The sequence below is a fragment of the Haematobia irritans genome, chromosome 4 (assembly GCF_050003625.1).
Source record: "Haematobia irritans isolate KBUSLIRL chromosome 4, ASM5000362v1, whole genome shotgun sequence".
NCBI classification, from domain to species: Eukaryota; Metazoa; Arthropoda; class Insecta; order Diptera; family Muscidae; genus Haematobia; species Haematobia irritans.
Window position 1 is genome coordinate 42,082,550 of NC_134400.1, and position 24,075 is coordinate 42,106,624.

A 24,075-nucleotide genomic window follows, 5' to 3' on the forward strand; every position below is an offset into this window, starting at 1 on the left:
ATTTTGTCAAAATTTCATTTCTATAGAAAATTTTATCAAAGTTTTATTTCTATAGAAAATTTTGTCATATTTTTTTTCTATAGAAAATTTTGTCAAAATTGTATTTCTATAAAAATTTTTTTCCAAATTTTATTTCTATAGAAATTTTTGTAAAAATGTCTATAGAAAATGTTGTCAAAATTTTATTTCTATAGAAAATTATGTCAAATTTTTATTTCTATAGAAAATTTTGACAAAATTTTATTTTTATAGAATAATTTGTCAAAATTTTATTTCTATAGAAAATTTTGTAAAAATGTCTATAGAAAATTATGTCAAATTTTTATTTCTATAGAAAATTTTGACAAAATTTTATTTTTATAGAACAATTTGTCAAACTTTTATTTCTATAGAAAATTTTATCAAAATTGTATTTCTATAGAAAATTTTGTCAATATTTTATTTCTATAGAAGATTTTGTCAAAATTTCATATCTATAGGAAATTTTGCCAAAATGTCATTTCTATAGGAAATTTTGTCAAAATTTCATTTCTAAGGGTCACTTAAGGATTTTAACATTGAAGTCGATTAATCAATTTTGACTTACGTCATAAAGCCTATCTGTCGGTTTGAGTCAGTTTTCAAAATATCAAAAGGTCGACTGCAACTATTCCACCTTTTTTTGTCAAAATATCGATTTTCGCTTTTTCCTAGATCTTTTCAAAATCGTTGGCGGAAAATATCCAGGACATTAGTGGCGTAATTAATCGCCTTTTTAAATTAATTAATTCAAAAACGTTAATACCTAAATAAGCTGATTTTCTGCTCGAAACCCGAACATCGCACCTCACTCAATTGGAACAGATATTTTTATGGACGAAAATTGCTGCCACAAGGTTGTAGGCTTTACTTTGGCCCTATGATCCCATTCCAGTATAAGTAAATCTTTACAATAAAAACTGACCTGGCGTCTTAAACAAACCATAAAAGAGTTTTATGTTGTGTCATTTGTGGAATATCCAAAAAAAACTATAAAAACAGAAATCCCATTTCCAGGTGTTTTTTTCTCACACTTTTCCATTTGACTTTTTTTGGTTGTGGTCATTTGACAATAATTCCCTTAATATTACTCCATTGTCGCTAACAAAAAAAGAAACGATTTCTCAAAAGTAATGGCCAAAATGGCTCAACCGTACGTAGTAACTAAACTACGTACGGTTGAGCCATTTTTTTGCTTCTTACTTTGTTTTGGTATAGCTGGATTTATTTGGGGTTGTTACTACTACAAAATTTACATAAAACAAACTCGACTACAAACTCCAATCGTAAAACAAAAATTATTGCAATATACAATGAGAAAATCGACATTTACAACAATTTGTAGACGTGTGATGAGAAGAATGAGTGAATGAATTGTGATGAAAGAATAAAATCACTACTAAACAAGTAAGTAAGTATAGAAAATTCTATTCTATTTATTAAATAAAAAATTTTCACAAAATTTTATTTCTATAGACAATTTTGTCAAAATTTTATTTCTATCGAAAATTTTGTTTCTGTAGAAAATTTTGTTTCTGTAGAAAATTTTGTCAAAATTTTATTTCTATAGAAAATTTTGTCAAACTTTTATTTCTATAGAAAATGTTCACAAAATTTTATTTCTATAGAAAATTTTCTCAAAATGTTATTTTTATAGAAAATTTTCTCAAAACTTTCTTTTTATAGAAAATTTTCTCAAGATTTTATTTCTATAGAAAATTTTGTCAAAACTTTATTGCTATAGAAAATTTTGTCAAAATTTTATTTCTATAGAAAATTTTGTCAAAATTTTATTTCTATAGAAAATTTTGTCAAAATTTTATTTCCATAGAAAATTTTGTTAAAATTTTATTTCTATAGACAAATTTGTCAAAATTTTATTTCTATAGACAATTTTCTCAAAATGTTATTTTTATAGAAAATTTTCTCAAAATTTTCTTTTTATAGAAAATTTTCTCAAGATTTTATTTCTATAGAAAATTTTCTCAAAATGTTATTTTTATAGAAAATTTTCTCAAAATGTTATTTTTATAGAAAATTTTCTCAAAATGTTATTTTTATAGAAAATTTTCTCAAAATTTTCTTTTTATAGAAAATTTTCTCAAGATTTTATTTCTATAGAAAATGTTCTCAAAATGTTATTTTTATAGAAAATTTTCTCAAAACTATCTTTTTATAGAAAAATTTCTCAAGATTTTATTTCTATAGAAAATTTTGTCAAAATTTTATTTCCATAGAAAATTTTGTCAAAATATTATTTCTATAGAAAATTTTGTCAAAATTTTATTTCTATAGACAATTTTGTCAAAATTTTATTTCTATAGAAAATTTTCTCAAAATTTTCTTTTTATAGAAAATTTTCTCAAAATTTTCTTTTTATAGAAAATTTTCTCAAGATTTTATTTCTATAGAAAATTTTCTCAAAATGTTTTTTTTTATAGAAAATTTTCTCAAGATTTTATTTCTATAGGAAATTTTGTCAAAACTTTATTGCTACAGAAAATTTTGTCAAAATTTTATTTCTATAGAAAATTTTGTCAAAATTTTATTTCCATAGAAAATTTTGTCAAAATATTATTTCTATAGAAAATTTTGTCTAAATTTTATTTCTATAGAAAATTTTGTCAAAATTTTATTTCTATAGAAAATTTTCACAAAATTTTATTTCTATAGACAATTTTGTCAAAATTTTATTCCTATAGACAATTTTGTCAATATTTTATTTCCATAGAAAATTTTGTGAAAAATTTATTTCTATATTTTTTTTTCAAAATTTTGTTTCTATTGAAAATTTTTTCAAAATTTTATTTCTATAGAAAAATTTTTCAAAATTTAATTTCGACAAGAATTTTTGTCAACATTTTATTTTTATAGTCATTTTTGTCAAAATTTTGTTTCTATAGATAGTTTTATAAAAATTTTAATATATAGACAGTTTTCTCAAGATTTTATTTCTATAGAAAATTTTGTCAAAACTTTATTGCTATAGAAAATTTTGCCAAAATTTTATTTCTATAGAAAATTTTGTCAAAATGTTAATTCCATAGAAAATTTTGTCAAAATGTTAATTTCATAGAAAATTTGGTCAAAATATTATTTCTATAGAAAATTTTGTCAAAATTTTATTTCTATAGAAAATTTTGTCAAAATTTTATTTCTATAGAAAATTTTCACAAAATTTTATTTCTATAGAAAATTTTCACAAAATTTTATTTCTATAGAAAATTTTGGCAAAATCTCCTCACCGTCATCATTGCTAATGTTATACCAAATTGAGCCACCCAGGAAAGATTTTTTGTTGCTTTTTTCCAACGACAAAACAAAGCAAAAGGAAAAAAAACTATATAAAAACTAGTGTATAGAAAAAAATCTAATAGATATGTCGCATGGAGTGCAGCACCATGGGGCAATTCCTAGTTGCAGTAGTAGAACGTTGGCACTAAACAACACCATCATGTGAGTTCGCAATCATGACGACCATAAGCAGAGAACATTTTGTGGACGATGGGTTTTACTGCGATGGGTGCTAATGAAGAGGGATGTTTACCGAAATGAAATTACAATGGCCGAGAAATACACAACCCCTACAACAAAACGAAATTCTATTCACCCCCACCATAGGTCGAAGTGAGTCACTAGAAAAGTGGCACACATAACTCACAAACACACCACATAAAAAATGTGGCTATTTTCTATTGGGTTAAGAAAATAATGGACAAGCCATATGGAGTAAGGAGATAATGAAATAAATGAAGGGAATCAACACACCACAAAATATTTGGGTAGTAATGTCCAAGTCCACCACCACCACCACCTTAGCAACTGTGATTCCCTATGGTCATTACTATGGCTAACCTGAGGACTGAGCCCTGGCAACCAAGCATATGCCTTTGCTCTAAGGCAGTAATGAGAGACCTTAAAAAGAAATGATGACCAACAAAACAAAAAAAAACGACGTAATGCCAATATATTGCTGTACACGGAAAGCAAAATATGGTCGGTTTTTTATTTGTCACAATTTTATTTCTATAGAAAATATTGTCAAAAATGTATTTCTATAGAAAATTTTGTCAAAATTTTAGTTTAGAGAAAATTTTGTCAAAATTTTATTTCTACCGTAAATTTTGTTAAAATTTTATTTCTATAGAAAATTTTGTCAAAAATTTATTTTTATAGAAAATTTCTGTCAAATATTAATTTCTATAGAAAATTGTATGTTTATCGCAAATTTTATTTCTATGAAAAATTTTGTCAACATTTTATTTCTATAGAAAATTGTGTCAAAATTTTATTTCTGTAGAAAATTGTGTTAAATTTTTATTTTAGAGAAAATTTTGTTAAAATAATATCTCTATAGAAAATGTTGTCAAAACTTTATTTGTATAGAAAAATTTTTAAAAAAAATTATTTCTATAGATTTTTTGTCAAAATTTTATTTGTAAAAAAATTTTGTCAACATTTTATTTCTATAGAACATTTTGTCAAAATTTTAATCCTATAGAAATAAAATTTTGTCAATTTTTTTTTCTATAGAAGATTTTGTCAATATTTTATTTCTATTGAAAATTTTGTCAAAATTTTATTTCTATTGAAAATTTTGTCGATTTTTTTTTCAAAGAAAATTTTGTCAAAATTTTATTACTATAGAAAATTTTGTTAAAATTTTATTTCTATACGAAATTTTGTAAATATTTTATTTCTATTGAAAAGTTTGTCTAAATTTTATTTCTATAGAAAAGTTGGCGAATTTTTTTCAATAGAAAATTTTGTCAGAATTTTCTTTCTATAGAAAATGTTATCAAAATTTTCTTTCTATAGAAAATTTTGTCGATTTTTTTTTCAATAGAAAATTTTATTTCTATAGAAAATCTTGTTACAATTTTATTTCTATAGAAAGTTTTCTCAAAATGTTATTTTTATAGAAAATTTTTTCAAAAATTTTCTTTTTATAGAATATTTCCTCAAGATTTTATTTCTATAGGAAATTTTGTCAAAACTTTATTTCCATAGAAAATTTTGTCAAAATATTATTTCTATAGAAAATTTTGTCTAAATTTTATTTCTATAGAAAATTTTGTCAAAATTTTATTTCTGTAGAAAATTTTGTCAAAATTTTATTTCTATAGAAAATTTTGTAAAACTTTTATTTCTATAGAAAATGTTCACAAAATTCTATTTCTATAGACAATTTTGTCAAAATTTTATTTCTATAGAAAATTTTCTCAAAATGTTATTTTTATAGAAAATTTTGTCAAAATTTTATTTCTATAGAAAATTTTGTCAAACTTTTATTTCTATAGAAAATGTTCACAAAATTTTATTTCTATAGACAATTTTGTCAAAATTTTATTTCTCTAGAAAATTTTCTCAAAATGTTATTTTTATAGAAAATTTTGTCAAAATTTTATTTTTATAGAAAATTTTCTCAAGATTTTATTTCTATAGGAAATTTTGTCAAAACTTTATTGCTATAGAAAATTTTGTCAAAATTTTATTACTATAGAAAATTTTCCCAAAATTTTATTTCTATACGAAATTTTGTAAAAATTTTATTTTTATTGAAAATTTTGTCTAAATTTTATTTCTATAGAAAAGTTGGCGAATTTTTTTTTCAATAGAAAATTTTGTCAAAATTTTTTTTTATAGAAAATTTTGTTAAAATTTTATTTCTATAGAAAATTTTGTTAAAATTTTATTTCTATAGAAAATTTTGTTAAAAATTTTTTTTTTTTTATAGAAAATTTTGTTAAATTTTTATTTCTATAGAAAATTTTGTTAAAATTTTATTTCTATTGAAAATTTTCTCAAAATTTTATTTCTATAGAAAATTTTGTCAAAATTATATTTTTATAGAAAATTCTATTGAACATTTTTTTCAAAATTTTATTTCTATAGAAAATTTTGTCAAAATTTTATTTCTATAGAAGAGTTTGTTAAAATTTTATTTCTATAGAAAGTTTTGTTAACATTTTATTGCTATAGAAAATTTGACAACATTTTTTTTATGAGTGTAGTATTGCCCAACGACATTATTATTAATAGTTGATGCGAATATATTAACAATTTTTCTTCGTATGTCTTTTTTACAGCCATATGATTCTTCTCTATCTTTAGATTCTATTCGATGGTAGCGTGGCAGCATGGTGGTTGGTTGCAATGGGTACAAACTCAATGTAATCACAAGATGAAATGTTGTCATTGGCAACGTTACCAATACTCCAGCTCTTCGAGATAAATTGAGTATACTTTATAAGGTTTCGGTGGATTGATGGTTGGCTTGGTCGGATGGTTGGTGTGGTTGGTTGCTTGGACAACTGCCGGTATGCAATTGAAGCATAGCCTAATGAGAAACGAAATAATTTTAATAAAGAAGCAAAATAATAATGGAATTCGAAACTAATTCCAATAAAGGACATAACCACATCAAATAAATTTGAATTTACAAAGCCCCACAAAAGGTGTTGTTCACAATTCAATTTAATTTACTTCAATTTATCAATCACAGTTTTAATTGAGCATAAACAAAACATTTGATTAAAATTTTTAAATAAAAAATTCAGTTAATTTTTTAATTGATCCTTGATTGAAAATTGCTTGTCCTAAAATTTAAGTTGCATACACCAACATTTTTAAGGGAAGGTCGACAAACTCTTTGCATCCAAGCACACGTTTTTTTTTTTGGTGTGGCTAACCTAACGATTTTCCAATGATCCATATCCTTGGTGGAGAGCTCACTACATACACTCTCTTCCGAAAAACTAAACGCAATGCTTAACTGTTTTGTTATATTAGTGGATTGTTTTTGTGTTTAAAAGTTTTTGCTATAAAACTATAAAGTGTCGAGCTATTATATCCACTCAGGCTCAATCATGTTAGAAACTTTTTGTTTTCTGCTATGCTGCTACATCCTCCAACATCAACACCAAGCAAAGGATGCGATATCCTGCCATGCGATTTATCAGGCGGTATGAACATGGGCCCCAGAAAAATCGAGGCCCAAAAGTCCAAATGAAACAGGGCCACAAATGTGGCCCTGACAAAATTTTCTATAGAAGTCAAATTTTGACAAAAAATGTTGTCAACATTTTATTTCTCTGGAAAATTTTCTCAAACTTTTATATCTCTAGAAAATTTTGATAAAATTTTATTTCTATACAAAATTTGGCCAACATTTTATTTCTATAGAAAATGTTGTCAATTTTGGTTTTCAAAATGTTATTTCTACAGAAAATTTTGTCAAAATTTTATTTCTATAGAAAATTTTGTCAAAATTTTATTTCTATAGAAAATTTTGAAAAAATTTTATTTCTTTAAAATTTTAAAATTTTCTATTGAAATAAAATTTTCCCTAAATCTTATTTCTATAGAAAATTTTGATAAAATTATATTGCTATAGAAATTTTTGTCAATTTTTTATACCCACCACCATAGAATGGTGATGGGGGTATACTAAGTTTGTCATTCCGTGTGTAACACATCGAAATTCGATTTCCAACTATATAAAGTATATATTCTTGATCAGTGAGAAATTCTAAGACGATATAAACATGACCGTCTGTCTGTCTGTTGTAATCACGCTACAGCCTTTAATAATGGCGCTATCGTCCTGAAATTTGGCACAGATTCGTTTTTTGTTTGCAGGCAGGTCAAGTTCGAAGATGGGCTATATCGATCCAAGTTTTGATATAGTCCCCATATACACCGATTTTCCGATTTGGGGTCTTGGGCTTATAAAAACCGTAGTTGTTATCCAATTTGCTGAAATTGAAAATCTAGAGGTACTTGAGGGCCATAAAAAGGTGTGCCAAAAATGGTGCCCATCGGTCCATGTTTTGGTATAGCCCCCATATAGACCGATATCCCGATGTTGCTTCTTGGACGTCTAGAAACTGTATTTTCCATCCGATTTGCCTGAAATTGAAAATCTAGAGGTATCTTCGGATCATAAAGAGGTGTTTCGAAAATGGTCCGTATCCGTCCATGTTTTGGTATAGCCCCCATATAGACCGATCTCCCGATTTTGCTTCTTGGGCTTCTAGAATATGTAGTTACTATCCGATTTGCCTGAAATTGGAAATCTAGAGGTATTTTGAGACCATAAAGAGGTGTGTCGAAAATGGTCCGTATTTGTCCATGTTTTGTCAAAAATTTTGTCAAAATTTTATTTCTATAGAGAATTTTCTCAAAATTTTATTTCTATAAAAGATTTTGTCAAAATTTTATTTCTATAGAAAATTTTCTCAAAAAAATTTTGTCAAAATTTTATTTCAATAGAAAATGTTGTCAACATTTTTTTCCATAAACAATTTTAGAAATTTGGGCCCTAAAAATATAAAATGATGTTCCTACCCGAAAACACCGTAAAAATTTAGTGTTGTTGTTTTCCATATAGTTTTTGGGGTCCTACTCAGGGTTGCCATTTTGGTCTGATCGGACCAAAATTGGTCCAAAAAATTATTAAATTTTAAATTTGGTCCGATGGTCGGACCAAATGGAATTTGGTTGATTTTGGCCCATTTTCGTCAAATCGGGAATTTTTCAAAATTTTTAAATTTTGACAAAATTTTCTGTAGACAAAAATTTCGATAGAAATAAAATTTTAACAAAATTTTTTATAGAAATCAATTTTTTCCAAAATTTTGTGCAACAATAAACTTAAAAAAAAATTTTGTATAGATACAAAATTAAACAAAAATTTTGTAAAAATTGTATAAGAAATAAAATTTTGGCTAAAATTTCTATAGAAATAAAATTTAGTCTAAATTTCCTAAAGAAATGAAATTTTGAACAAATTTTCTATAGAAATAAAATTTTTACAAAATTTTCGATAGAAATAAAATTTGTACAAAATTTTCGATAGAAATAAAATTTTGACAAAATTTTCTATAGAAATAAAAATATTGAATAGAAATAAAAATTTTCTATCGAAGTAAAATTTTGGAAAAATTTTAACTGTTAACTAATTTAATTTGGAAAAATGGTCCGCTGGTACGAATTTTGGTCCAATATTGGAAAAATTTTGGTCCAAAGTAAATATACATTGTGGGAACGCTGGTCCTACTTCATTTAGGTTTTGGGGCAAATTTTCATGGGGCCCAGATTCATAGCGCCTCGATTTCATAGTAGATGGTGTTTTCGAGGATGCCATTGTTTTTGTCGTTGTTATTCTTTAGCCAGATTGTCGTTGGCCTGGTTCTATGTTCATTTCATTCTATATGAGTGTTTTCTATAATTTTACGTTTTTTGTTTTTTTCTTTGTGCCATATCTTTATAGCTTTATCCATGCTAACCGGCCGAAATAGAGATGTTTCCCTGGTTTCTTAGATTTTTCCCTCTCTTTATCTTAAATCTTCCACCCCTCGGCCCCCTATCATGTGGTTGAGGGCAGAACCAAGAAGCAGAACGCCAAAATAATTTGATTTGTCTCCTGGATTTTTTTTTTTCTTTTTTTCATTTTTTTGAAATTGTGATAGTGATGGTAATTGTTCATGAGTTTCTTGGTAATCTTTGGTGGCTAAATGGTAGATTTTCTTCCTTTGTTATTTTCTTTGTTCCTCTAGTATGAGACTTCATTGGGTTCTTTGGTTTCTTTCAATTCACATGTTCTTAATTAAAGTTTTTGTATTTTATTTTATTTTGTTTTGTTGTTTTTCTTTTTCTTTTTCTTTTTCAATGAGAAGGTGGGTGGTGGAAGTCCTTTGCTTTACTTAAAGCTTAGACATTATTTATATCAATCCTTGCCCCAACCCCTCCCTCTATTAAGCCATCTGTTTCAGGAACTTGCCTCGATTGTTGGAATGAATTCCAATAGGGAATACCCATAGTAAGTAAAATAGGAGAGGTATAGACCATTTTTGGATGAATCATGTGACCAGGACTCTAGACACTAACACATTCGTTTCTTAGATAATAGACGTCTTTTTGGTTTGGAGTTTGGGACACGGTTAGGTGTTTGTTGGGAATTGTGAAATTGTATAATTTTGGTTAAAAAAAATATTATCACATATCTGGGTACGATGAAATGCTATCTAGAATGGCTATCTACACTCAACATATGTTTACTTGAATCCAAAGATTTTGACCTTGAAGAGGGGGGGCTCTTTTTTGAAAAAAAAAAATAGAAATAAAATTTTGATAAAAATCTCCATAGAAATAAACTTCTAACAAAATTTTCTATAGAAATAAAATGTTGACAAAATTTTCTATAGAGATTAAATTTTGACAAAATTTTCTATAGAAATAAAATTTTGACAAAATTTTCTATAGAAATAAAATTTTAACAAAATTTTCTATAGACATAAAATTTCGACAAAAGTTTCTAAAGAAATAAAATTTTGATAAAAATTTCTATAGAAATAAAATTTTGACAAAATTTTCTATAGAGATTAAATTTTGACAAAATTTTCTATAAAAATAAAATTTAGACAAAATTTTCTATAGAAATAAAATTTTAACTAAATTTTCTATACAAAATTTTGTATAGAAATAAAATTTTGACAAAATTTTCTAAAGAAATAAAATTTTGAAAAAAATGTCTATAGAAATAAAATTTTGATAAAAATCTCTATAGAAATAAACTTCTAACAAAATTTTCTATAGAAATAAAATTTTGACAAAATTTTCTATAGAAATAAAATTTTGACAAAATTTTCTGTAGAAATAAAATTTTAACAAAATTTTCTATAGAAATAAATTGTTAACAAAATTTTCTAAAGAAATAAAATTTTAACAAAAGTTTCTAAATAAATAAAATTTTGACAACATTTTCTATAGAAATAAAATTTTGACAAAATTTACTCTAAAAATAAAATTTTGACAAATTTTCTATAAAAATAAAATTTTGACAAATTTTCTATAAAAATAAAATTTTAACAAATTTTTCTATAGAAATAAATTGTTAAAAAATTTTTCTATAGAAATAAAATTTTGACAAAATTTTGTATAGACATAAAATTTCGACAAAAGTTTCTAAAGAAATAAAATTTTGATAAAAATTTGTATAGAAATAAAATTTTGACAAAATTTTCTAAAGATATAAAATTAAAAAAAATCTATAGAATTAATATTTAAACAAATTTTTCTATAGAAATAAAATTTTAAAAAATCTATAGAAATAATATTTAAACAAATTTTTCTATAGAAATAAAATTTTTAAAAAATTTTCTATAGAAATAACATGTTGACAAAATTTTTTATAGTCATAAAATTTTGATAAAAAATTCGATTGATATAAAATTTTGATAAAAATTTCTATAGAAATAAAATGTTGACAACATTTTCTAGAGAAATAAAATTTTGACAACATTTTCTTTACAAAAAAAATTTGACAAAATTTTCTATAAAGATTAAATTTTAAGAAAATTTTCTATAACATAGAAATACAATTTTAACAACATTTTCTGTACAAAACAAAATTTAACAAAATTTTCTATAGAATTAAAATTTTCTAGGGAAATAAAACTTTGAGGACATTTTCTAAAGAAATAAAATTTTGATAAAAAATTCTATAGAAATAAAATTTTGACAAAATTTTCTAAAGAAATAAAATTTCGACAACATTTTCTATAGAAATAAAATTTTTAACAAAATTTTCTATAGAATTAAAATTTTGACAAAATTTACTCTAAAAATAAAATTTTGACAAATTTTCTATAAAAATAAAATTTTGACAAAATTTTCTATAGAAATATAATTTGGACAAAATATGGTATAGGAATAAAATTTTTATAAAATTTTCTATAGAAATAAAATTTTGACAAAATTTTCTATAGAAATAAAATTTCGACAAAACTTTAGATAGAAATAAAATTTCGACAAAACTTTTGATAGAAATAAAATTTTGACAAAATTTTCTGTAGAAATAAAATTTTTAGAAAGTTTTCTATAAAATTAAAAAAAATTGTTTCTATAGAAATACAATTTTTAGAAATTTTTCCATTTTGAAAAAATTTTAGAAATATATATTTAGAAATACTTTTTTTTTGTTTTGTAATTGTTGTTTTTTTTTCTGATTTTCTTTAATCATTGTTGTTGTTTTTGATTTCAGCTTAAAACCATGCATTGGCTAAACTACAAGTATAGCTTAACCAACAGAGGAAAAGAATGTTTGTCAAATTTATGTGGGCAGAGCCCTATAGACTGCAAGATGGTTGGATGGACGCACGTTTCGGAATTACCACATTCCTCATCAGCATCCTCTACTTGCAGCAACATTATCAACCAATTATCAGAATAAATTCAGGCAGTTCACTAAACCCCAAAGTAAACCACACTTGAACCTTCTGAAAAAGGTTTCCACGAAAGTGTCAAAAGTAGCCGATTTAACATGAAAATTAGTTGACTTTAGTTAAATTTTGCGAAATGTGAGAAAAAGTTGTATAAAAATGAAGTACACAATTTTACTATATATTAAAATAGTTAATATTTCCCTAAATATCTACGTCTACCGCCTATCGCTATGATTATGTGTACACACTGAATCGCTTAATATACAAGACGTAATGATTTCAAATTATCAATTAATAGCCCTAGCCATTGGAATTTTAGAAAAAAACTGCGATTAGAAAAAAACTCCGTAGCAACTAGTAAGACTTCACTTCAATGCCCGATTTACTTTTGTTTTCTACTTGAAATAAAACAATCTTTCTTTGTGAATGGATTACTTTTTATAAATTATTGCCCTATTCGAATCCTTTTGTGGTCTATAGTTGAAATAGAGATTTATTTTTCACCAAAGGGGTCTCTAGCGTTTTTCACATGACAATTTTTACGACATTTGGTTGTGAGATATATCAAATCTCATACGATTATTGGGGTAAGGATGATGATGATGACAACGACGACGACGATAACCTACAACAATTAATCACAATTTGCCCAACTCCACTAAATGACAAAATAAACTCTTCATCCAAACATATATGAATGTTTCCCAACATCAACCCACATCTCTTCCCATTACCTAGAAAACCATGGAAAACACACACGCACATAAAAGCCAAAAACAAAGACAAAAACAAATACATATGTGCATCTATTATATGTTACGCATCACACAGTGTCCCGTAATGCCATGTAACTAATAAATGGTACTACCAGTTTTTTTTTAACACTACCAACACCAACAATAACAGTTGACAACATTGAAATGTAAGATTGAGAGAAATAGAACGGGAGACAGTTGATTATATATGTTAGAAGAGGATAAGAAACTTCAACGAATGCTAGACAAAATGAGAGATAGCAAGTGGAGAGAGCGATGCTTTGAACTAACGTTTAACTGTTTAAAAACATAACGAATAATAACCAGTGTTGCCATTACAATATGCTAAATCCAGCTAAGGGAAATTAAAATGTTTGCAGAAATGCAGCTAAAATCCACTGTGCTATTAAGAATTAAGAAAATTGAAACAAAAAATGTTTGCAATTTTAACATTAAGCTAAATAAAATTCATAGAATTTAACCCTGGAAATTCTTATTTTTTGTGCACTACCCTCATCCTTCGGCATTTTGACTACGGTCTATTTCAAGGCTCTATAAATTGCTTCGTGAGCAAAAATGATAACCAAAATTATGTTTACTATGTTGCTCACTTCATTTTCAATTAATAATAAACAAAAATTATATATTGGTTGAATTAGTATAATTTAAATTTATCATTTTCCTAGCGACCAAAACACACTTTACGTCGAAAATAAAATTTAGCGTCATCATTTTGACGAAGGATGACTATCTAGGGTTAAATTTATTGCGAAAAAAATCGTAAAACAAACTCATTTCAAAAATTTATGAATCGAAAACCTTTGCAGTTAGTACCCTACTTTCTGTCATTATTTATATTCATAATTTACTATGGTTTATTATAAATAAATAAATTTATGAACACGGTTTCAGTAAGATTGACTCATATTACAGAAATATCGACTATTTTGTGCGAATTTAGTAAAATTGCGTACTTCATTTGTACAAAATCATTTTTACTAGAAATTATTACAATATTTATTCGAGCCTATTGGACAGGAAGTTTAAGGGAATTGACATTATTAAGTTACTGAAAAGAAAATGCCAGATACCCATCTCGCAAGCCTGACTATACATACACATAGTCCATAACGTCTGCGTACATGTGGCAATTGCTATTTTATTGATTAATAAACAACATAAAAAAATAATTCAAGTTAAATTTTGTTGTATGTATATGTTGTCTCTTTATATTTCTGTAATTAGAAAACAAAAACAAAAATAGAAATTTGCTTTTGCATTTTTGATCTAACGATACTTTTGTCTCATAAGAAGAAATGTCGACAACCAAAAAGTCTGCGTTCACTTTGTTTATTTCGAAACTACCATTACTTTTTTAAGATGCTTCTTCTTATTTTTGATCACTTTTAGTTCATTATCATTACAAGTTTAAGTTACACGTTATAAAATATAAAGGAAAGGAATAAACATATCTAAAAGGAAAATAATTATTAAATTGTGGAAAGAAGGACAAAGCTTCAAAAAAATTAGTGAAACTATTGGAAGAACGTATTCTTCTGCCCAGCGCGTTAATAATTACAAAGAAACCGGCATTTTAGCTTCAAAGCTTCGGTCAGGGCGTCCAAAAAAATTATCCGTTCGGGAAGAGTGCATAGTGGTCAATATGGCAAAAAAACTAATCCCCGTATAACATCAACGAAAATTGTGGAAAATATTAAAACAATGTTTAAAAAAAGCATCTGTGCCGAAATAGCCAGAAAAATACTCCACAGAGCTGAATTTCATGGAAGAGTTGCTCGAAGAAAACCGTATATTTCATTCATAAACAGAAAAAAAGCGGATTGAATTCGCTAATTCTTTCATCAATAAGCCTCCAGAATTTTGGAAACAAATTATTTTCTCCGACGAGAGCAAATTCTGTATTTTTGGTATAAAAGGTCGGCAAATTGTGTGGCGCAAGGCCGGAACTGAGCTGGAAAAACAAAATTTAGTTGGAACAGTAAAACACGGTGGTGGTGGAGTTATGGTGTGGGGGTGTATGGCTGCTAGTGGAGTGGGTCAATTAGATTTTATTGAATCCAAAATGGATAAATGGGGTTATCTCAACATTTCGAAAAAAAAATTGGTACCAAGTGCTGCTAAACTACGACATTATTTAGCAACGACATTTTGGTTCCAACAAGATAACGATCCAAAGCATAAATCGGAGGTTGTCAGGCTTTGGCTTCTGTATAATACACCAAAGCAGCTTAAAACCCCAATCACCTGATCTCAACCCCATTGAGCATCTTTGGGATCTATTATAGCAACGAATTCGTCAGCATAGTATAACCAGCAAGGAGATGTTACGAAATGTCATGCAGACAGAATGGGCGAAAATAACAACTGAAGAAACAGCGAAGTTGGTAAACTCCATGCCACATAGACTAGCTGCAGTCTTAAAACAAGGTGGCTATCCTACCAAATATTAGAAATATGTTATTATGTCTTTATTTTGCTATTTAAATAACTCTTTTTGTTGTTTTTAATTACTGAACGCAGACTTTTTGGTTCTTATATTGACTTGTTATCGTATAGAAATGACTCTATTTAACCCCCATTTTCATAAAGCTCCGTTAGTGTTCCGTTAACTAACCAACTTTTAAACCGTATTATAAAGGGTGATTCTTTTGAGGTTAGGATTTTCATGCATTAGTATTTGACAGATCACGTGGGATTTCAGACATGGTGTCAAAGAGAAAGATGCTCAGTATGCTTTGACATTTCATCATGAATAGACTTACTAACGAGCCACAACGTCGAATTTTCAGTGAATGGGCCCTAGAAAAGTTGGCAGAAAATCCGCTTTTTTATCGACAAATTTTGTTCAGCGATGAGGCTCATTTCTGGTTGAATGGCTACGTAAATAAGCAAAATTGCCGCATTTGGAGTGAAGAGCAACCAGAAGCCGTTCAAGAACTGCCCATGCATCCCGAAAAATGCACTGTTTGGTGTGGTTTGTACGCTGGTGGAATCATTGGACCTTATTTTTTCAAAGATGCTGTTGGACGCAACGTTACGGCGAATGGCGATCGCTATTGTTCGATGCTAACAAACTTTTTGTTGCCAAAAATGGAAGAACTGAACTTGGTTGACAGGTGGTTTCAACAAGATGGCGCTACATGCCACACAGCTCGCGATTCTATGGCCATTTTGAGGGAAAACTTCGGAGAACAATTCATCTCAAGAAATGGACCGGTAAGTTGGCCACCAAGGTCATGCGATTTGACGCCTTTAGACTATTTTTTGTGGGGCTACGTCAAGTCTAAAGTGTACAGAAATAAGCCAGCAACTATTCCAGCTTTGGAAGACAACATTTCCGAAGAAATTCGGGCTATTCCGGCCGAAATGCTCGAAAAAGTTGCCCAAAATTGGACTTTCCGAATGGACCACCTAAGACGCAGCCGCGGTCAACATTTAAATGAAATTATCTTCAAAAAGTAAATGTCATGGACCAATCTAACGTTTCAAATAAAGAACCGATGAGATTTTGCAAATTTTATGCGTTTTTTTTAAAAAAAAAGTTATCAAGCTCTTAACAAATCACCCTTTAGATGAAGCAGTCATCTTGCCTTTATATTCCATAGGCCAGTTAGGAACTTAACTGACGAAAATTTTTGAGTTAAACTTAACCGGAGGTAAGATATTTACTTTCTGTTAAGTGGCAGTTAAAGCCTATATATATATATATATATATATATATATATATATATATATATATATATATATATATATATATATATATATATATATATATATATATATATATATATATATATATATATATATATATATATATATATATATATATATATATATATATATATATATATATATATATATATATATATATATATATATATATATATATATATATATATATATATATATATATATATATATATATATATATATATATATATATATATATATATATATATATATATATATATATATATATATATATATATATATATATATATATATATATATATATATATATATATATATATATATATATATATATATATATATATATATATATATATATATATATATATATATATATATATTCTTGATCAGGGAGAAATTCTAAGACGATATGACCATTTCCGTCTGTCTGTCTGTCTGTTGTAATCACGGTACAGTCTTCAATAATGAAGCAATCGTGCTGAAATTTTACATAAGCTCGTCTTTTGCCTGCAGGCAGGTCAAGTTTGAAGATGGGATATATCGGTCAAGGTTTTGATATGGTCCCCATATAAACCGACCTCCCGATTTGGGGTCTTGGGCTTATAGAAATCATAGTTTTTATCCAATTTGCCTGAAATTTTAAATCTAGAAGTATTTTATGACCATAAAGAGGTGTGTCAAAAATGGTGAGTATCGGTCCATGTTTTGGTATAGCCCCCATATAGACCGATGTCCCGATTTTACTTCTTGGGCTTATAGAAACCGTAGTTTTTATCTAATTTGCCTGAAATTGGAAATCTGGAGGTATTTTCGGGCCATAAAGAGGTGTGCCGAAAATGGTGAGTATCGGTGCGCATTTTAGTATAGCCCCCATAAGAACGATTTCCCGATTTAACTCCTTAGGTTTCTAGAAACCGTAGTTTTTATCCGATTTGCCTGAAATTTTAAATATTCTGGTATTTAAGGCTCACAAAAACGTGTATCGGATTAAGTTTTTATCGGTCCATTTGGTAATGCCTCCATATAGACCGATTTCACTTCTTGAGAGTATAGAAGGCGCACTGATCATGAAAATTGCTTGAAACTCAATGGAAAATTTCCCGATTGTATTTCTCGGGTGAAAATCTACTGATTTAAGATTTCAAATCAAGACGTTATTTTATAATTTTCTTGCACACTTACAAGGGATGTTAACGATTCCTCTAAAACTCAAACAAAAATGGTTCTTATAAATCAAGAATCTGATATAGTCTTCATAGGTAAAATCTATAAATTTATCTTCGTGAAGTGTACTGGTCTGCTTGATCTGTCCTCAAACCCTCTGAAATTTCATAGGAAACCCTAATATTTGATTCATGGTGGTGGGTGTTTAAGATTCGGCCCGGCCGAACTTACTGCTGTATATACTTGTTTATAACTCGCTTTATTCATATTTTTAAATGGTAATTTAACTTTTTTTTATTCCAAATATGTTAAAAACATGATTAATATAGTGGTACAAATTATTTAAATTTTTGTCGAAAAAAATGTTTGAGGTCCAGACAAGCGTTAGAATGCATTAAAAATCATAAATACTTTTAAAAATTATTTATTTATCAAAATATCACAAAATTTTTTATTTCACATCCTAAAGACTGAATTCGTATCACACTTCAAGAAGGGATGCAACGGCTGTTGAAATGGCGGGCATCCGTCCTATGACAATCCCACCGAAATCACCCGAATTCCGCAACCACCAATTATAAATCGCACGATTTCATTTTCCATGTCGTGAAACGTTTGCTATAGTAACGCACTAAAATTAACCACACACAACTGGGCACCTGCCAAATTTCCACAAAATATAGGCCTTTGAGAGTTATATATAGAATATTTTTACAAGAATTAAAAAAAAAATCATATAAAATGACATTTTACTCGCTGTTTTCGATTAGGATACAAAACGGCATTAGTTTCTCACTCACAATATCAACTTTCCCGCCACTTTTACGTTCGCTTATAAAACTAATATGGCAATCCTGCACATTGGTAGTATTTTGCGATACTACTAAAATATACTATAATGGTCATGGCGGCCATATCGGCTACAAATGTGTCGTTAAACAAAGCCATGAATATACACTTCCATGGTAGGATAATAACTCACAATTACAAAACCGAGAGAGAGAGTGCGAGCGAGCGAGAAACAGTAAAACTTACGATAGAGAGTTATTATGGAACAGTGACGGAGAGAGAACCCTAGCTATCTCTTGAGTATTAACATAGCATAGAAATCCCCCTCTGTAAAGGAGAAAAAAAAACTTAAATAAAAAAGTATAGCTAAACTACTATCAAGGATTTATCAATGTAGGCCTAAGAATATATGTATGTGTGTTTGTGTATATGCATTTGAATGGCTAAGCAAGGATTTTGCTGTAGTATATTTGCAAACGTATATCTGAGTATGTATCTGAGTGCATGTGTAAAGGGAAGAAATACAAATGGCTCTGAATATGTAATATAAAATAATAAAAAATAAATATATATAAATATATTTCACCCATTCAAGGATATTATAAAACAAAATTTCCACAAAAACTAAACAACATTTTTACTCAATAGTTTGGGAATGAACTTTTTCTCCCACATTTGCTATACAATAAAATTTACTTTATTTTGGGCATGTATGTGTGGGGTTTTCGTTTTTTTTTTTTTTTGTAAATTTAAATTTACCTTCCCATTGTATTTACCTTCCCAAAACTGTATTTGATGGCGTTTCCAAACTTAATTTTCTGGGACAAATAGACTTTTTCGGCCTTACAATCTGAGAAATATGCACTCCAAACAGAAAAACCACACGTTTATGTATGACACATAATTATTTTTCGTAAATCGCTATTTTCTTATTTTCTTTTTCTTCAATAAAAACACTTTTCTAGCGAGGATAAATTTTTTGAAATTATTCTTTAATTTTGTTAGATTTACACGACGCGTTTTGCTTTTATTAAAAGGTTTTCCATAAACTTTTTTCCTCAGCGCAAAAGCACTCACAAAATTCTTCACTTTAATATATTTGACTTTAGAACACAAGCAGCCATCATCAACCGTTTTGGGCATCCGCCAGCCCCGTTAGTTACGTTTAGTCTTCAACATTCTAATAAGACCAACTGGCAGCGAGTTTCCGCAGCAACTGTCAAGAGATACTCGTTACTTTAACACCACAAACAACATAAACAGAGTTATGGTTACACGCCAAGAAAATAAGAGAGCAACAGTGAGTTTTTAGTGAGAGACAGAGGGAGAGAACTCAAATTACACCACATCCAAAAATTCCCCACAGGGAGACTTGCCATACACTGATTGTGTTGAAACTACACCAACTATGACTACGACCAACACTGTGTATATCATGTAACTCTACAATAATGGTGGAGTTTTTCCTTGGCCTTATGTCCTTGTTAAAGTTCAGTAGTGTGTGAAAGAGACAACAATATATGACTTTAATATAAAACGGTGTTTTTTCATCGAAAGACCGCAATGCATTAAAAAGAAACGGTAAATGAGCGCGGGCATAATTAAAAATGTCAAGAAAAAACATTGACAATTGGAAAAAACCGAGTCTTCTTATAAGACAAGCTGGCTATCGAAGGGATTTCTTTGTTGTTGGCTTTATTTTTTTCTTTTTATACAAATTCCACTTATTAAAATTGTTGCAAATTTTATTGTATATTTTTCACATCTTGCCGTTCTTTGTTTTATTGTTTTTTCGCTTTTCTTAAATTTTAAGTACCCCGAAAACACTTGTCCACTTCTTCAGGGCTATGGTGCCAAAACAACCACTTTTGTACACTGCTACTCTCCATTAAATAACATTGTGCAAGTGAATTTCTTGATTCCCTTGGAGGAGATTGATATCTTGGCATTTCTCATTTCTACACTCACAAGACACAAACAAATAATAACCACCCCCTTAATTGTGACTGAAGTCTGTTTGTTTTTGTGCGCTACAGCAAACAAATCTCTACGAATACCAAATGAAATACCGCTTCTACACGCGGTAAAAAATCGACATTAAAAAAAAAAAAAACAATTTAATATTTTTTGCGGCTTTTTCAAATCAACTTAACCTTTCTGATCTAATTCGAATCATTTTTCGAAATCGACTTTATACATTAACAATTTTTCGAAAAATATTAAAAGTAAATCAATTTAGTGATTGACGATTATAGAAAATCGACTTTCGTTGTTTTTATCAGTACATTGACAATATCTGAGGTAGGGTATCTCAAAGTCGGATCCTCTTTAATTTAATTTACCCCCATTTTCATGAAGCTCCGTTAGTGCTACGTTAGCTAACGAACTTTTAAACCGAACTAGAGACATATCTGTCATCTTGTCTATGTATTCCATATGCCTGTTAGGAGCTTAACTGCTGGAAATTTTTCAGTTAAAGTTAACTGAAGAGAAGATATTTGCAATTTACTTTCTGTTAACTGGCAGTTAAAGCCTAACGGAGCTACATGAAAATGGCCGTTAAAGTCATTTCCATTTTTTGTACTAACTGCAGCTTTATTTTTCTGAATGTTTTTTAAACTATTTGCTTTATTTTTGTTTTGTTTTTAATCTAAGGGTTGTTTAAATTCTAACACTCCATAAGGCTTTCCCTCCATATTTTTTCATATTTCAAAGTTTAACGAATACTCGTTCCAATTTTCTTTTACTTCAATTTATTTTGGTTGCCTTTAGACTTCCCTTTGGCAAGACAATGCCAATATTTACTCTTCATTTCGTCCACCACCCTTGGTTACAAATAATTACATTATTTAGCGGCATTTTCTCCATAGCTACAATCGAAAAGAGAAAAAAATTCAACCCCTTTCCCTCTCCAACACTATATGGCAAAGTTTTTACACACACACACATTTTCTCTCTTTTTCTCTTTGACTAAATATACCGCTAAGTTCAAAGAGAATGTTAATGCATATCCTCTATTACTCAAAAAAAAAAAAATAGAATCAAATACCCCACAATACTTGTGCTAATGTTATTTGATATTTAATTTCACCCTCCTATTGAATAAAAAGCGGCATACAATCGTGTCTTTAATTAAATTTGAAATTGCCACAATGTTAAACATTTTATTTTCGGTTTGTTTTTGTATTGTCAACAGTTATGTCATAGCCAAGTCATTTTATTAATGTCAAAACTTTATTTAGCGGCAAGGCAACCCTTGTCAATGTTAACACAGGTGTTGAGATAAGTGGAAAATGTTAATAACATACCCCTATGTAGACTTAATGGATGGTATTTTCTTTATGGCAAACAACAAGTGATGCCATGTTAGTGTCTGTAATGATGAATGTTTCATCAGGATAGGAACTTTGATTAAGACATGGATTTAATTGTCGCTGTCAAAGTTTTCGTAGCTGAGAATTCACATTGATAGGGCGGTGAATGCGATATGCCAATTAAGAAATTACTATTGAGTACATCCAGAGTGGTGATCCTCAAACACGATTCAAAATCATGATAATACTTTTACAAGGAAAAAATGTAACATGTTTGTCACAACCATGTTATTTTCTGGGAAATTATGTATTATGTTTGTCGAGAAAACAATATATTTTTGCGACCAAAATGTTCCATGTTCCCCATTAAAAAGTAACATTATGGTCTTGAAACAGGTTTGAAATGATCATATTATTTCTCTGCGTGTATATTGAATATTAATATTGAGTACCCCTGTATTCTTAAAGACGACATGTCAGAATGATCATTAAACTCCATCCTAATTTTATTTCCCACTTTCATCTTGAGGAAGATCATGATTTTTTGGATGCCCACTCAGCAAAAAAATTTGGAAGTTCTTCCAAAGGCACACTTTAAAAGCACTTCCAGAAGATGCACTCCCAGTGATGTTCTTTATTTTAACTACCCCGGAAGTTCTTTTAATTCAATTTTTTTATAACTTGGTTTTCTCATACTTTTAATGGGTAATTTAAAATTTTTTTTGTTTCAAATAGGTTAAAAACAGAGTAAGAATTCACAAAATGGTACAAATAATTTAAATTTTTATCGAAAAAAATGCTAAATCCAATCTGAAAAAATTGTGAATTTTTGAAAATATTTGATGTCAAACGTTCCAGACAAGAGTTAGAATGTATTAAAAATCACATCTAAAACATTGAATTCGGATCAACCCAACGAAGTGATGCAAATTCAGTGCAACGGCTGTTGAAATTGAGGACTTCCTTTAACATGGGCTTGTCATAGGACGGATGTCCACCATTTCACCAGCCGATGCACTGATTTTGCATCACTTCTTAAGGTGTGAGGCGCATTCAGTGTTTTGGATGTGAATTAAGAAATGTTGTGATATTTTGACAAATAAATAATTTTTATGATTTTGGACATCAAATATTTTCAAAAATTCGTAATTTTTCTAGAATGGATTTAACATTTTTATCGGCAAAATTTAAACATTTTATTATTTCTTAATCTGATTTTAACCTATTTGAAATAAAACAAAAATAAATTTCCCATTCAAAAAAATGAGAAAAGCGAGTTATAAAAAATTTGACTCAAATGAACTTCCTGTTCAGTTGAAATAAAGAACATCTTTGAGAGGGCATTTTTGGAAGTTATTTTAAAGTTTTGCTTTGAGAAGAACTTCCAAATTTTTTTGCTGGGTGGTAAAAATCTTGATCTTCCGAATAGAGATATGCGCGTGAGTGAAATTTCACTAACGCAGTGAAAATCCGTATTAATAAACCCACGAATTTTTGGGATTCACGCAAACTTCACAACAACTTTTCTCCTGACTCATGACAATTCTTGTGAGTCGCCATTTAATCATGACAAACGACCATTTTCCAAACTCACAAGAGACCCTACTCTTAGTAAGCCTCCCACTTCTTTCTCAACCTCTCATCTCTCTATATTTTCCATCCATTAGACATCCATAAAGAAATGGTCTAATACTCTTAGTTGACTGAGAGCAAATAAGACCCTGAGTAAGGCATTGAGTGTAAAGCTATTGGATTCTATGATTATAAGTGATGAGTTGCATGGCTTTTCCCTCAGACACTATAGCTTAGGTCCAAAATATGTCAAACACCTTAAATGTCGGTCCGTATGATAGTAAAGGGTGATTTGTTAAGAGCTTGATAACTTTTTTTAAAAAAAAAACGCATAAAATTTGCAAAATCTCATCGGTTCTTTATTTGAAACGTTAGATTGGTCCATGACATTTACTTTTTGAAGATAATTTCATTTAAATGTTGACCGCGGCTGCGTATTAGGTGGTCCATTCGGAAAGTCCAATTTTGGGCAACTTTTTCGAGCATTTCGGCCGGAATAGCCCG

The 24,075-nt window shown here is 28.2% G+C and overlaps 1 protein-coding gene across 2 annotated transcripts in view; it reads right to left on the minus strand.

Annotated features, from left to right (window-relative positions):
- Nucleotides 1–20,525, minus strand: part of loaf (low-density lipoprotein receptor domain containing lost and found) — a 242,989-nt gene extending 222,464 nt beyond the window's left edge. Inside the window, exon 1 of one of the 2 annotated variants that reach the window (XM_075305963.1) lies at nucleotides 19,462–20,525. The gene's annotated coding sequence lies outside the window, so the exon portion shown is untranslated. Of the gene's footprint in view, nucleotides 1–19,444 lie in introns of both variants that reach the window. The other variant, XM_075305964.1, reaches the window with a different exon arrangement.
- Nucleotides 20,526–24,075: the final 3,550 nt, after the last annotated feature.